The sequence below is a fragment of the Aulonocara sp. 'chitande type north' Nkhata Bay genome, linkage group LG15 (assembly GCF_057382095.1).
Source record: "Aulonocara sp. 'chitande type north' Nkhata Bay isolate Kocher_YH1m ecotype deep benthic linkage group LG15, A_spYH_male_GT1.1, whole genome shotgun sequence".
In the NCBI taxonomy this organism is placed as follows: domain Eukaryota; kingdom Metazoa; phylum Chordata; class Actinopteri; order Cichliformes; family Cichlidae; genus Aulonocara; species Aulonocara sp. 'chitande type north' Nkhata Bay.
Window position 1 is genome coordinate 21389343 of NC_141358.1, and position 17691 is coordinate 21407033.

Below are 17691 nucleotides of genomic sequence, written 5' to 3' on the forward strand. Positions count from 1 at the left end.
TAACTATATCCACTATCTTAGCAGTCAGAAGCTTAATTTCATTTCATTTAGTGCCAGAAAACACCAAAACAGACCCCATTAGCATTAGAAACAAAAACCCCAGCAGTCAGGTGATTCTTGAAGATGTGGTGACAGTGGAGAAGAAGAACGCCGTGGTAAAAGGAGGAGACCTAGCAGAACAGATATTAGCATGAGACAGTTTTAAGAAAAATACTATTTATTTAAATATGTGAAAATATGTTAACAATAACTATTCATGGATGATGATTAAATTAAACGAGATGTGACAATAAATGAAATAATAACATAAAATACTAAGATAAGCATAATTAAAGTGATTTTTTTATTGTGATTTTTGTCCTGTGTATTTATTATGGGCAGCATAGTAGAACTATTGCTTCACAGCAAAGTCCTGGCTTTTTGCACGCTCTCCACGTGTCTGTGGGAGTTTTCTCCAGGTACTCCGGCTTCTTCCTACAGTTCAGACATGCATTTAGCAGGGTTAGGATAATTGGGGAGTCTAAATTGGCCACAAAGGTGAGTGTAAATGTTTGTCTGCCTCTCTGTGTTAACCCTGCGACAGATTGACAACGCCCCCCCCTCCCCCATGGCAGCTCTGATAGGCTCTAGCCCCCCTGACCCTGAATTGGATAAGCAGAAGAGGATAGATGGATGATTTTATTCTCTGTAGGTGTAAATCTTTCTCTTCTGTTCTGAGATGTGCTGGAAATCTGACAATGTGCACACCTCCAGATTTTTCCCGTGCCCAGATTATATCAGAACACAAGTTAAGTCTCACCACTGTTATGGACAGTATTTTGGTTTTTTAAAAGTCCCAACTGTTAGAACTAGAGGGGAACTGAGATTTATTTCAAAATTAAGAATTTAAACTAATAATTCAATTATTTTATGTTATATGGTCTCGTGTGTAACTGGACACTTTTAAGACCCACGTTCCTATTTTTCATAACTGTGTATCATACAGAGAAGATGCAAAGGCTAAAACATGGATACACATCATGCAGAAAGAGCACTTTCTGTAACAGTGACATGTAACTGAAAGAAAAGCAATTTAAAAAAAAGAAACACTATCTGAAACTAAAAGAAACTGACAGTTTACTTGAAAATTTAATAAAAACTGAACACACACTGTCATGACTCACTCTTATTTAGATGAATGGCAGAGATGTGGCCTTCCTCCCACCTTCCTTCTTGATTGGTTTTTATACGTTATCTACTCAGGGGGAAAAATCCATTTCAGGTGCTCACGCAGCGGCGCAGGAACAGATGGCGGCATATGTAATGATTACAGAATCCCCACGTTAAAATACTTTAATTACTAAGTCAATAATGCCTGCAACAATTGCCGGAGCTTTAGTGTAAAAACAACAGAAGGCAGAAGGCAAACTCTGGGCCAATGTTTAACCAGAACTTTGCATTAGTGCTGATTGAGACAGTCTCCGTGTGTGTGTTTGTGTGTATATGTGTGTATGTAGTCTGTCACAGTGCAGCAGGTAAGACTGTCCTCAGGTTTTCTTGGTTGTAACCACTGCCTGCCTTGCCTTAAACCAGGTTTAGTTTATTGTACTTATAAAAGGGTATAAATATAAGACAAAAAATGCAGAGAATCCAGATGTGAGTGAAGTCACTCTTTACATGACTCTTACCTTAGCTTCCTTTGCTACATGACAAGTTTATATGTTTATTTCTGTTATGACGTGTACATGTCATTGACTGAGTGACCAAAATGACTGTTAGAAAAGCATTAATTGGTGTAGACTTTGCTCGAGCTCTAAGTTGAAGGCAAGTTTAAGGTGGAAATGTCTTTGTGTAGAGAAACAAACACACAGAAAGCAAGCACCAGATTGCAGGAATATGACTGATAATGATGAGACACTGCATAATTAAAAAAAAAAGAAAAGTTTTTTCAATTAATCTGAGTCAACACACATACACATGAATTCATCTACAAACAAGGAGACTTTAAAAGCTTAGCTGCAAGACTTTAATGACTTCTCACTGAAAGCAAGAAGGACTTAAGATTAGTTCACAAACTTTAGAAACATCCCCTCTTTACTTGGTGTTTGGACTTAGTTTTTTTTAAATACCTATTGCTGGGGTTCCTCTTCATTTTATTCTTGTGGTTTCTCTGACCTGCCTCCCTGAGATGACAGCACTGTCTATGTGGCTTTAGTGCATGTGTGTGACGGGGATAATCAAATTTCCTATAAAGGATTCAGTGTTGGTATGAACTGTTGGATAAAAGATCCACGGCTGAAGGAAGAAGACCTCGCTTAGGAATGCTAAGGCTATTTTTCTAAATAAGTCCTTCATTTGTGAGACAACTGTATATGAATTAAATACTGAAGGTATGTGACCTCTTCATCACCCCACCGAAATCTATAATCATTAATGAATCAGTCTCATACCGTACTGCTGAAAGACTGCGTCAGGTATTACAGGTCATAACGGGAAATATAAAGCTTTCCATTTTACGGTTCACATATTTAGGCACAATAAATGACTTATAACAATTTCAAAAGGTTTTTTTAAGTATGAAAATAAACTAACCTTGCTGCTTTAAAATCAGTAATCTGCTCTTTAAAGGTTTTTTTCTATTATTATTTGTTCATATTGAAGGATCACCTGGTTTTTAAAGGTAGCAGTAGGTAAATGGTAAATGGCCTGTATTTATATAGCGCTTTTCTAGTCCCTAAGGACCCCAAAGCGCTTTACATATCCAGTCATCCACCCATTCACACACACATTCACACACTGGTGATGGCAAGCTACATTGTAGCCACAGCCACCCTGGGGCGCACTGACAGAGGCAAGGCTGCCGGACACTGGCGCCACCGGGCCCTCTGACCACCACCAGTAGGCAACGGGTGAAGTGTCTTGCCCAAGGACACAACGACCGAGACTGTCCAAGCCGGGGCTCGAACCGGCAACCTTCCGATTACAAGGCGAACTCCTAACTCTTGAGCCACGATCGCCACGATAGGTGTAACAGGATGACTTTCTGACCTGTGTGCTTACAGCTCTTTACTCGAGATTGGAGCACTTTTGTTCATGTTACTCTGTAGCAAGAAATTCAAATAGTCTTATTTAACTTAACATGCCAGTATAGTGAAATAATGCATATGTCACTTTAATGCAACAGCATGGCTCTTGTTTGGTATAATAATGGATTTCTATGGTACAGTCAGCCAAACTTATCAGCCTCTGCACTTGTTTTGTGCAACAATTATATGATAATAGCATTAAAAAATAACAACTTTTGTTATTCAAACATTAAACTGTAACAAGATGAGATCAAATGAAGCTGAGTTTAAGGAAGAGTTAAAACAACGATGGGGGAAATGTGCATAAAAGCAACAGACAAGGCAAACAAAAAACAATAATGAAATTATAATAAATGATACCACCTAACTACACAATGACATTTTAAAAAATGAGTTAAAGGCATTGATTGATTGTTAGACAGGTTGTTTTAAATCTGAGGCCACCTGATGGTCACCTTTAGATTTAGCCCCACTGGTGGAACTCTGCCTGCCAACAAATAACCCCTCCAGATGTTTTCATTTAGAAACCAGCAAATAAGGTCTCAGAACCTTATGTGACCTGTCTCGGTCATTCCTAACATCTCCTAACTCGCAGAGCTCCAGGTTTAAGTTCTGGTTGTGAGATCTCTTCCTGAATCGCTTAACTCGCTCCGTCTTTTCAGTAAGGACTGTTAAACTGATGTTAGATTATTGACTTCATTCTGAGATCAAACACAAAAAATCATCAAGCCCACATGTTAAAAATGAGAGATAAGATCCTTTGAAGGTTATTATGATACATTCTTTATATATATAACAAAAAACAAAGGTGTCTCCAACTTGAGAACAAAACAACAAAAATTAAAAAACTAAAACTGAATGAAAATGGTCAATATTCATATTTAAGTATATAATATTTTAATGTCTCATAGCAGGATGGTTTTGTTTAAGCTCCTGTCTTTTCTCATCATTTTTGAAAGTTTTTTTTAATTAATCTAAATTCCTGTTCATTTGCCTGATTGTTTAATTACCATAAACTGTAGACATTAATCATGCCCAACTCGCGTCTGTCTGCAGAGGGACAAACTAACTGTAAATCCAGTTAGTGCACAGTGTGTACTACTACCAGGCATTTCCCACAGGGTGTCACCACAGCTCTGATTGGCTTATGTGTCTCTAAAAGTATTCCCGTGATCCAGAATGCACTCAATTTAGACCCTAAAACTCAACCAGTTAAATTCTGAATAAATATTTAACCTCATCAATAATGTGACATGTAAAATGTCTAATTGTGTTAGCTTATTGTCCCCAAACTCTCTCAAGACTTTATTCAAACTATATCTAAAGATATTAATGTATTTACATGTGAAATAACATTAACAAAAATGTGACTTTTCCGGTGGAGAAAATTGTAAAAGAAGTGAGTTAAATATCAATCACAGTGAGAGAAAAATGAAAGGAGGGCAAACTGAAATGTTTGTGTTTATCTACTTCTGACATGAACACCTGACTCACTTAGATAACTCAAATTCTTTTTTTGAATTTGAGTTATCTAAAAGTGTTGTAGGTGGTGATTTCTTTTCTTTTTCTTTTTTTTTTTTTTTAGAATATCTTGTTTGTAATTCCTGGAACATTTTTGCTATAAAGTTGTAAAATCAAAAACTGAACTCCTTCTGCTCCACCCACTGCAGGAGAGCACGGACCTGAGCCTACTGTGTATTTGAACGTGTCTATGTGCTGGAGTGAAAATGTTTTTGACCCCTTCCTGATTTCCTAGTTTTTTCCATATTTATACATATTTATGTTTCAGATCACAAAACAAATTTTAATATTAGTCAAAGATAACCTGAGTAAACACAAACGTTAGGCAACTTTGCAAAGTTTCTGCTTGACCAATATACAATTTTAATAATGATAATTATTATTATTTTTTCTAAAAATGACAACAGCACATGCCCATAAATATATAAAGCAAATTTGTATGTATTTATGTTTTTTTTAAACCAAAACAATTTCCATTTTTTGGGGGGTAATAAGCAATATATATTTTTCACAATTTTATATATATATATATATATATATATATATATATATATATATATATATATATATATATATATATATATAGCCTTATTTTTAAACTCAGACATCTGTTGAACATCTCTGTCACTGGTTAAGTAAATAGACTCCACTCACTGTGTTTGGGTTCTTATGCATAGCAACAGTGAAACAACTCTGCCACCATGAGGATAAACTGGAGAAGCGTACAAGGCTACAATGCATTATATTTAATAAAAAATGCATACCTTCATTAATTACATACCTTGAATTGGTAGGAAAAAATGTTAGAATCTAAGTTTATTCAAGCATATTTGACATTCTGACACTGATGCATTGTTGGAAATAAAGAGCCTGAGGAATACCTGCATATTCATAGAAGATATTTCAGCAAAAACAGGGAGGTTGGCATTATTTTTAGTCCATTCATTAGGTTGCTGTTTTTACAATCAGGCAAAAGCTACAAGTGGAATTTTAAGCCAAAGATCAATGTCTTATTTGATAAAGGTTTTTGGATTCCTGGAGTGAGTGTTCCAGTGTTGAAATGCAGTCGCAGCAGTTTGGTTTCATATAATAATCTTCTAAAACTGAGCATCGATCGAGAATTGTAAGATAAACCGTGCTTCATGTTTTTTTGTCACGTGTAGCTCTTGTTCTTTAAAATGTTTTGTAACAGGTCAGTGCTAAAAAAACATGAAAGGGATTAAGAGGCACTTGAAAGATGGTATTTATATTATTCATAATTACTATTACACTTAATGAAATTTTCAAAGGTTATACACGTTCTGGTTGTGACTCTGCTGACTGACGGGTATATTTAAATGATCTCATAGGACCATTAGCAGAAACTATGAGGTTTTGGATTTAAATTCTGTAGCCCAAGTAGAGTAGAAAGTTAGCAAAATGCCTAAAGGTGGCCAGATGGGCTTTTCTCCTTTGCTTTTTAGGGCATTTACTGGTAGTAAGAAAAACAGAGTTACACAACAGTGGTCCATTTTCTAAGGGGGTCATTGGGATTCACCCAAATGCCAAAGAATGACACTTCCAGTGTCACATTAAGGGATGTAGACTGGTCACTGGAAATTTAATTAAATATGCTTTACCAGTACCAGGTTGGACTCTCTTTGGACTTCCGAACTGACTTAATTCTTCATGCTGAGATGTTGGTCCATACTGACATGATAGCAGCACACAATTGCTGCACATTCATGATGCGAATCTCCCATTCCACAACATCCCAAAGGTGCGCTGTGAAAATATCCCCCACATTACACCACCAGCAGCCTGAGTAGCCTTTCATCCCTTCAATCTTCCAGCTCCTGAGTCCTCTTTAAGTCTGTAATATCTGACTGAGTCCACCTTATTCCCCTCAGTTGGCAGTGATCACGTGGGAGTTGTGTCCTATCTCCTGCACAGTATACAAAGGCGCCACCCTTTATTGTAAAACTTCCTGCTGTGTGCTCCAGTATATTGAAGGAATGATGTCATTTGATCTTTAACCTTTAATCTGACCTCTGGTTTCTGGTTTGCTGCAGTGTGTGTGTTCACCCCACACTGGCAGGAGTTGGAGGTATTTCTCTCCCTTGTGATGAATATCTCAGAGAGCTACCTTGCAAACACTTAATAAACAACTTAAGCTACTGTGTCAAGTGCAGCTATATGTGTGTGAGGTGGCTGGCAGGTTTGTGTTGCAGTCCTACGCAGAGCTTTACAGGCCTTTGTCTGTATGTTGGGTGCTGTCACCAGGGGACAAACTCCAAACATGTTAAACAACCACAAATGTGTGCGGCATTTGTTCATATTTGTGCTGTTTGTGAACACAGAAGTCATTTAATTTTAAAACCAGTGATTTTATTTTATTTTCCAGTTTAATTGATTGATTATTTAACTGCACATTCATCATGCTACGGGTATGTTTCGTCTTAGTGACACTACACTGCTGCATATTTTGCTTATTGTTGTTGTAGTATTTCACTTTTCCAGTGCCTGCACACTTCTCTGACCATGACACCAGACAGCAACTTAACAGTTAGCACTGTTGCTCACAGCTGGGTTTGAATCCACCATCTGCCCACAGCCTCTCTCCACCTTCCTCCCACAGTCAAAAAGCATGTAGTTAGTGGGGTTAGGTTAATTGATGATTCAAGCATTAGTTGTAGGTGTTAGACCTGTGTCAGATTATGACCTGTCCAGGGTGTACCGTGGCTCAGTGGGAGCTAGGAGTGACTCCAGCCCCCTGCAACACTTAATTTGGGTAAACAGACAAAAATAGAGTTATAATAGTTGTCTCGGTTGGAAGGAGGCATTGTTTGTGTTTTGACAACATTTCAACAATGCATGATTCACTCTAGAATGTCTTAACTATCAGTCTTTTTACAACCAGATCAAAGTCTGCAGTGTCTGTTGTACGGACCTGGAGTTGCAGGTATAGCTCAAACTCCTCTTCTTTATTTTAACGTGCTTTTAAAATCTAACTTTTTACTGTAGAGAAGATGACACTAATGGTCAAACAACCACTAACATATCAGCTAATTCAACTCAAAACTCTCAGGTGATGGAACGAGTTGTTGCAAACTGGAAGGACGGTGGATTGATCCCAGACTCCTCCACCATATGTGGAAATATCCTTGGGTGACATACTAAATCCGGAGTTTAGCATAAAGTACTTTGGGTGCTCAACTATATAGAAAGGCAATATATAAATGATCAGGTTATTGGTTAAATTGTATTTAGGGTATGGATTGTATAGGAAGATTAAGGTTGTAAAGAGGTGTGGCCTAACAATCCGAAGTTCCTAAAGGTATGTGCCAAAGTATCCTTCAGTAAGATACTGAACCCCTCGTTTCCCCAATCCATCCTCTGGTGAGTGAGAAAGTACTTAGACATCAATAGAAATGCCGTATTATTGTGTGTGATTAGGTGAATGAGACTTGCAGCAGTACCAGTCCACTTACCCTTTACACAATGAAAACGTAGAGCTTGCTCATGCATGTACAAAATTGGAGGATTTTCCCAGGAGATGGTCGTGAATTATGGGAGTGTTGTCAGCCATGGCTGCAGTGTTATTTCTGCTTCTCATCTTCCAATTTTTTATGAACTCTGCTCTCACACCGTTTCCTGCTCAACAAACTTTTCAGATAATTAGCAATCTACCTACACAGGATCGTCACCTTCATGCTACACTATGTGCTTCTGGGTTTTTTTCTTTTTTTTTAGCGCTGGTTGCATACCCAAAATTCTTCACTGTGTTTGCCACAGATCAAGGTAAACGGACTCAAATGTGTCACGGTGAATACCGCTTGAGTATATGTGTTTACAGATGTCTGGGTCTGCGTGTTCTTATTTTTGCACAATGCACTTGTACTGGAAGCACAACCTTGTGATTTTGATTGGATTGGTACCCAACTGTTTCAAGCAAACAAACAAAAAAAAGAAGAAGTAACGTTCTGTGTTGCTGCATTTGAAAAGAATTCCTCCAATGCTAAATGTTATGTTTAATACAAACACATTCTTAAAAGAGATATACGTCTCATGCTATACTACGACTCACTTATTATAGTGGCCTCGTTAGATATTGCCACACACATAGTCTGGAACGACAATAAATTAGAAATACGAACCTTCAGGTTGCTTCTTTATTTGTATAGAAAAAAATTCCTGATGTTTTTAAAAAAGAGCTAATTTTAATAAAGTGCCATGAAACAAACATTTTTCCATAGTGTGGATTTGAAGAAATTATTGCTTGAGTGCATCTGAGAGGGAGAAAGTATACTTCAGTATAAGTGCAAGTTCAGGTACATTTTTTCATTAATGTCTCTCATACGTACATAGAAATACATTCCTCCACTATAAAAGAGACAAACTATTCAATACAGTCAAGCCCGTCCTGCATTGAAAGAACATAGAAAAGACTACATAAAAGACTTTGGTGGCTTCTGCTCTTATAAAACTCTTCCTGACTTGAGTCACCTTGGCAGCACCAACAGACATTAATAAGACTTCTAATTATGTTCTTAGCTATACTTCAGTAGCTGCAGCAGCAGAGCTGAATTTAATTTCCACTCTGCTCTCCATTGACCATCTCAGATTTCTCTGTTGTCTCGCCATTTGTGGCTTTGGGATTTGTTAATTTTTACAAGCATATTTTGCCCCTTGAAGTGTGCATTTAGTGCAAGTATACCTTTTTTAAACCAGAAGGAAAATAATCTGCGTACATAATCGCTTAATGCTGAATACAAGTGGATTTTAAAAAAAAATCTTTTGGATTTTTAAAGTCTTCAGACACGCAGCATGGATAAGAAGAAAGAGCACATTAATGCTGCAGTTTAACATGGTTTCTTTTATGACTCATACCTTCATTCTTTTCCATGGCACAAAAAAGTAAGGACGTGAGCACCACCTTGAAGTAAACAACACCATCTGAGACGGGGAGAAATAAGTTACACAATGAGACAAAAGTATTCCTTCACCGCAATGTGCTATTTACACCAAGTGTGTTTCACCCTTAAAGCATCCAAGGTAAAAGTGTGGATGTTCTTTGTGGACTTAACCGCATGCTTTATTTGGTCGACTGAATGAAAGCAAATGAAAGCACAAAAATTTTGCTTTATGTGCTGTAACTTTGTTCTATCAGTATAGTTATTGGATGGAAGGCGCCCAGTGTTGTAAACACAACTCAAAACAAAACTGACTGGCTGAAACTCAACTTTTATTATAACAGTTACTTTATTTAAGTAAAAAAAAAAGTTTTTTATCTGGTGCATGAAACTCGTATATTTCTTTTTTTTTCAGTGTAATGGTTGCTTGGTCAGGAATGCTTCATGTTCTTCTCGAGGTCACCTATACAGCTGGAACTGGTTACCAATATATGTAAGTCCAGCTGCATACAGTGCTTTGAAAAAGCATGCAGTTTAAAGTTATGGCTGAACTGTCCCAGGCATCTTCTGTTGCCCAACTACAAACCTCCAGGTCAACGGAAAGCTACGTGACCGCTCATCATATCACAGCGGAGTGTTCGATACAAAGCCCTGTACTGCCCTATATTGCACCTTAATTTGTTTTTATATAATTGCGTGGAATGAATCTGGAGTTGAATGTTTATAATAGGCAAAAAATACTTAAATAAGTTAATAAGTAAATGTTAAAATTTTGTCTTTTTTTCTTTTTTTGCTGATCTGAAAATTGATCCGATCCGTGACTTAAAACCGTGATCTTAGAAACTGGGGCAAACTCTGACAGGAAGAGGTCTGGCAGACCCAAAGCACCAGTTGAATCAATGGTCTGGGCCTGTTTTGCTGGATTCAGAGTCGGTGACTTGCACAGAGTGAGAGGCACCCTGAACCAAAATGGCTACCACAGCATTCTGCAGGCAGCGCCATGCAATAGCCTCTGGTATTCGCCTTGTTGGTCAGAGGTTCATCCTACAGCAAGATAATGACCAAAAACACAAGTCCAAGCTTGCCAGAACTACCTTAGGAAAAAAGAACAAGATGATAAGCTTGAAAACATGGAGTGGCCAGCAGAGTCTCCAGACTTAAACCCCTTCGAGCTGGTTTGGGACAAACTGGGCAGAAGAGTGAAAAAAAGCAACCTACAAGTGCCACACATTTATGGGGACTTCTGCAACAGATATGGGAAAAACGTTCTGAAGAATATTTGATTTCTGTTTGTAGAAAGAACGGGTGTGTTCAGCTGTTATATCTGCCAAAGGTGGCTGCTTTGATGAGTCAAAAGTTTAGAACACATTATGGTCTCTAAATCGATTCCATGATTTCTTTAAAAAAAAAAAAAAATGCATATCTTACATTACTGGGCTATTTAGATACTACTAGATACATGTGCATAATTGTACTACTTTGGCTCTTTTAAGCTGTTGGGTAGATCAGCCATTTTCAGCAGTAGCATTCATTACACTATACTTTCTTTTGTAAACAACACAGAACTATCTCTAAAGCCAGAAAGTGAAAGAAGAAACTTGTATAAATGACACCCTTTCTCGTTGTCTTGGAGCCAGTTCATGCCTTTGTTGGACAACAAACGGGAGGGTCCAGCTGATGCCACTCATCTAGGCTTCATCTACACCTTTTCTTGTCATGGTCCTGGGTCTGTGATTCTATGTGTTTATGTGTTTGGACTTTTGATTATTGTGTATTTAATATTATAAGGTTAAGATTATATTCTAGGTTTGGGGTCTTATTATAGTTGTCATCCCTCTGTGCTTAAAATGTGTATTCTCAAGTCTTAGTGTTGTTACTCAGTTTTTAGGTTTCTGGGATTTCAGGTTTTTTATGAAGTGATTCAGTTTCAGGTGATTTGCAAGAATGACGCACTGGGATTTGAGGTCTGCTTAATATTTTTGTGATTTAAATCAAAGTGAACGAATCTGAGGCCTCTTCGAAATCCACTTGAATTTATCCTCCTGGCTCCTGTAAAAGAATATAAAATTGTGACAAAGTGACTTTCAGAAAGCGTCTGACTGCTGAGTCTGAAGGACAGAAAAATTATGAGGGACAGAGTTCCAAAAAAATGTTAGTGCGAAACTGAACATCCAACAGTCCATCAGTGAAGAATGGATCATTGTAGGGGTTTCTGGTTCACACCAAACAGGTAAATATAACATGGCCAACCTCTGAAACTTCCAATTTTTTTCTTTGAATCCAGAGCCTCTCAAAAGCTAAAAGTAACCCAAGAACTGATGTCACATTTCTTCTACACAACAAAATGATCATATAAATATAAGAATGAAAAATGGAAGAAAATTCAGTTAAGTGAATATTAAGCTCAAGGGCACCGGGCTCTGTTGTTTGCTGGGCTTTCAAATGAATAGCCAACAAAACGCTTTGTGAAACCTTCTGCCTTGAACCCGGTTCAAAGCTGTTTCTATTTCTTAATGCCACTTAATACACCACAAATAAATTTTCCGCCTGCCCTGCTAATAGACATTGAACCGGTGGACTGGTGATACAAAAACAATTGCAACTTTTTTTCAAAACCAACAATGAGACAAAGACGAAAGAAAAAAGATTCGTTTTTATACAAGGCAATCACCAAGGAGAAAAAAAGTAAATTATTTTGTAATATTTGCCCTTGAGTAAACAACAGCCACGATTCCCTCCAGACTCTGAGATGAAGACACTCTTTGCGACCACTTAAGATGAAGAAGCCACATCTTGTAGTTGCAGTCAATAAACATTTTAAAACCACCAGCTTGCTTACAAGTGATGCTCTCCACTGACGGCACTTTAGTTGTAAATAAAATTAAAGTAATTTAAAAGTAATTTAAATTCAGTCTTTTGAAAAAGAAATACAGTAAATTCACGAGTTTCACGCATTTCACAGTTGGTCCTAGAGCAGAGTGGGCCACACTGGGACTGCTTTGGAGGGTAGCACCAATAAGATTAATTAAATTCTGCTCTATTTTAATCTGAGAGCTTTATCAACAGCTACTGGTGAAGAAACATTCGACATTTTATTTATTCAACATTCCCAGAAACAACTGATTCCAACTCAAATCAGCCAATTTTTTCACCCTTTTCTGCTCGACCATCTTGGTTTTGCAACAATTTTATTGTCGAAAGTTTGAACATGTGTAAGAAGTGCTGTCAAAATGTACTTTCTTTCTTTAAAGCATGTCAAATTGACTTTCTCGCCCTTTTTTATCTGATAGTTAGATAAGAACCAAGTTTGTTTTTGTTTGTGCCAAGTTAGGTTACTCAGCACCTGATTATGGACAGACACAGACAGATAGATGTTTCGCGTATTATAGTAAGATGTGAACTGTGACAGATCACAGGGTTGGGCGATTTGTTTCATAGTCATGCTATCGCCTTCTTGTGACATCGTCAATGATGGAAAGCATTGGTGCTGAATGGCAGAGGAGCCTACGATTATGACATTGTGCTGCATCCTCTGTAACATACAGTGTGTGGCCTAAACTTGCACAAACCCCCCAAAGACACCTCTGCCTTCAAGCAAAAATGCACAGATGAATTTTTAACAATAACTTGTCTCTCTATCTCCCCTGCGCTCCTCATTTTCCTTTCCCCAAACACAATGTAATCTCCACAAATGGAGTCCCATTATGCTCTGAATTAAAAATCAATCCAACAGTCAGAAAAATCGTCTTATTTTCTCTCATTTGTAGATAATTTGATAAATCACGTTAGCAGCTCCACACACACAAATTAACTTCAAAACGCAAAGCGCTGGGCATGAACTTGTGTGCATGCCCAGACACATTTCTGTTCTAAGTTTTGTTTATATGTGGCTTATTATTATGAATCTCAGGATAATGATGATATTAATTTAATGCATCTAGGAAATTAGATAAAAAGTGACGAGCAGTTGCTAATGACTCCCTGACATCATTGTCCTTCGTCACAACTCTAACGGCTCATAATTTGGATGACCTACTCCGTCACTGACATTCTGGTTTCTGTTCACTCAATTTAAAAATTCCTTTTTAAAGCAATCTTGACACTTGTATTTATAGTTGTCCTGTCTTTTTTCCCACTGTGGCAGCTTTTAAACTGTTAGTGTGAAATAAATGCAAGTGCATACGTACCACACTTGACAGATTTATCATTTCATTGCTGTGCGTGTGCTCTCACTATAGTTTTGCTTCCTTTATGAGCATACGAGTTTGGGTGATCAATAATAGTTGATATTGTGTTGTCACTCCACTACACAGTGACATATACCACACTAATTTTTAACTACCTCCACTCCCTAAAGTGATGGATGGTGATTATATGTTATGATACGATCAGTGATGATTTTCCTGAACAGACTAAAATAGCGGGAACAAAAAAAGGAATATTAGATAAAGTGAAAAAAGAATCTGAAATATAAAGAAAGGGAAGTCGTGAATAGATCCTAATATGAAAGGGATGAATCATTAAATGTATCAATTCTTTCCAGTTCAGTTATTTTCCCCACTCATGACTCAGATTGAAATAAAACAGGGGCATCCAGAGGAGTATGGGTGGCTTACGACACCAACTGTCTGCCATCTATAATCCAGTTTTGAGATCCCTTCCCAGACGCCTTAAGGCTCACTCACATCCTGGGCCACTGGACCTCAGGAAATCACATGATAGGGTGGGGCTAGGTTTCACTATGAGCTCACCCGAAACGCTGTGACGTAGGCTAGAATCATGGCAGCAGTCAATGACGGTCCAGGCGTGGGATTTCTCTCGTGGAAATATGCACATTATCTTTTCCTTTCTATTGGTAGGTGGCACAGTGCACTGTGGCAAGTAAGCAAGCTAGAAGACTGGCAAAGTTATGGAAGAAACACATTAACAAGAGAATTCTGAGTGAAACCAAAGTTACTTTCCCTAGTAACTAGTTACTTAGAAAGTAACGAGTAACTTGAAGTAACTGAGTTACTTTTGAGAGAAGTAACTAGTAATGTAACTAAGTTACTATTTTAAAGTAACTTACCCAACACTGCATCTAACTGACTGGGATCATGTATAACCTCAGATGTGTTTATATGTGCTGTTGAAATATTTTCAATCATAAAATATTTTTCCTACTATGAATGTCTCAGTTACTTCACAGGAGCTGGCCCACTGGCCATGAAAAGTCGTGCTGAAATATTTGTGTTTTCTGACATAAAGTTTCAGTTTATTGTAATTTTTTTACTTTGTCACTGATGTTTTGTCTTTGTGTGTTATGATGTTTTGCAGCGAGCTTGCTACAGGCCAAAATGTGTTGGTCAAACAGCAGCTGCAAATACGCTGATGCTGATCTTTACATCCCATAAAAATTAAACCTATTTTCTTTACAGACATTTATTTCCTTAAATTTTGTTTTAAATGGAAACATAGAGGGATAAAGAGATGAAAAACACACCCTGACTACGGTGGCTTGGTAACTTCATTGGAACACAAGTATTCACTCAAACATAAAAAGTACACTTCTTGGCTGAGGTCCTTGAGAAGATTTTTTTTCTTTTAATGACTGTCATTTATAAATTTCACCTTCTTTCGGAAGAAAATTCAAGGCTCCCTGTAGCACTGAGGCCATTTCACTCAAGGTGACTAATGGCCTCCTGATTGCTGCAAACACGTTGGACAGTCTGATCTTAATTTCTGTGAAACCGTCATACTCTTGACCACAGCATTATGAGCACTATGAATTATGTTAGGGTCCTCAACAGTACTTTTAATTGATTTGCTGCTTTCGCTCTAAAATGGTGTTGTTTGTGAAAAATCTCTTTATTGGATTTATTGTTAGGTTTGGGGAATTATTTCAATCTTGTTGGAGCCTGAATGTTTCCTGTGATTGTCTGGATCAGTGTGTAGTTACTGATGATTTAATAACAAGAGTGAAGAAAAATGTTTTAAACTTTAGTCAAAGCTGATTTTTTTACAGGGCAATCTAGTAAAAAAATGATTTTCATTTACACCGTTAGTGAAGTTAATTCAGTGGGAGTGTTGTTTTCCTGTTTGAAAACCTGAGTTTCTAACAAAAACTACAGGAAAATTCTGTATTCAAGAAATCATCTTTACATACAACTGAAAAGCATAAAAAATACATTTTTATACAGCGTAATAAACTGTTTAAAGTAAATAGTGACATACTGACGACCCTGCTGCTAGTAGTCAGGTTCAAATGTGGAACAGGTGTGTTGAATTTGGTGTTAATGCTCTCACACTGATCACTGGAGGTTTAACATGGCACATCATGACAAAGAATTCTCTGAGGATCTGAAAAAAAAACCAATTGTTACTCTGCATAAAGATGGCCTAGGGCAGGGGTGTCAAACTCCAGTCCTTAAGGGCCAGCATCCTGCTTGTTTTTGAGATATCCCTGCCCTACCTGCTGCTGATAATCTGGATCAGGTGTGCTTTTCCAATAAGTAGCTACAAGGGCAGGTTAGTTGGAAAACCAGCAGGACAGCGGCTCTCGAGGTCTGGAGTTTGATACCTGTGGCCTAGGGTATAGGGATGGGTATCCGGTGCCATCATGGATACCGGTTCTGACATAAACGGTAGTAACCAGACGGAAAAGCAGCGCACATTTCGGTGCTTTATTTTGGTGCTTTTTTCCCCTGAAATGTCACACACTTTGGATTCCAGCCAATCATTTTACATTTGCAAGCGTAGTAGGCGGGCCCAGGTACGTACGTTCTTTTAGAGCAGAGCTACAGATTAAAAACGCCCAAGGTGAAGCGGTCAAAGTCTGGCTGTACTTCACAGCAAAAGATGCAAACTCAGCAGCCTGCAACAAGTGCTTTAAGGTGATACTGTGCAAAGGAGGTAACACCTCGAATCTGATGAAATACCTGGCGACGCATAGCGTTTTTTTAAAAGCCGAGAAATGCGCCGTATTTGATAGCTTGCTACGAGACCTCACATCGAGCACATTGGGTGTGGTGCCTGTTATCGGACCCGGAGTTAGCAACATCCCCCAAAAACCCGAAGAGGAGAGTCCTGGCCCCTAGCCCTGCCAGTGTAGCAGAAATGATGACGGATGATGATGCAGCAGCAGCCGTTCTTCTCTGCGTGAGTAGCTTAATGTTGTTCGTGTGTAATTTATGTTGAGTAGCTAAACATGAGAGGTTTTTGGACAAAGTTGGTGTGTTTTTTTCCATTGTTTAAGCACTGCTTCCACCCAAGAGTGATACCATATATGCCCCATAGCTGCAGAAAAGGCTAACATTGTTATCTTTTTACAAAAAAACAGCTAAACATGAGAGGTTTTTGGACAAAGTTTGTGTTCTTCATTCTTTAAGCACCGGTTCGAGCACCATTTAAGCACCGGCACTGTTTCAAAAGTACCGGTTTGGTACTGGTATCGGATAAAAAACCTAAACGATACCCATCCCTATTAGGGTATCAGAATATTGCCAACACCCCAAGACTGAGCTGCAGCACCGTGGCCAAAACCACCCTACAGTAGTTTAACAGGTTCCACTCAGAACAAACCTCGCCATGGTCGACCAAGAAGTTGACTGCATATTCTCAGTGTCATATCCAAAGGTTGTCTTTTGAAAATAGATGTATGAGTGCTGCCAGCATTGCTGTAGAGGTTGGAGGTGTGGAGGGTCCGCCTATCAGTGCTCAGACCATACACCACACACTGCATCACATGGCTGTTGTCCCAGAAGGAAGCCTCTTCTACAGATAATGCACAAGAAAGTCGGCAAACAGTTTGCTGAAGACAAGCAGACTAAGAAGTGGATTCCCTGTGTTCTGATGAGACCAAGATAAACGTATTTGGTTCAGATGGTGTCAAGGATGTGTGGTGGCACATCCCCCCCCCCCCCCCCTTTCAGAAATTCGGGACAGTATTCCAATATGATAATATGATTCCAGTATGATCCAATATGACAACCCCAAACACACCTCCAAAACGTAGGTGGGTAGTCAAGTACTGGTAAAAGTACTTGACTACCCAACCATGTTTCCATACCCAAAAGAGTTAAGGCAGTGTTGGAAAATAATGGTTGCCACACACAAAAATGACACTTTGGCCAGGTTTGGACATTTTCACGTAGGGGTGTACTCACTTTTGTTGCTGGTGGTTTAGACATTAATGACTGTATGTTGAGTTATTTTGAGGTGACAGTAAATTTACA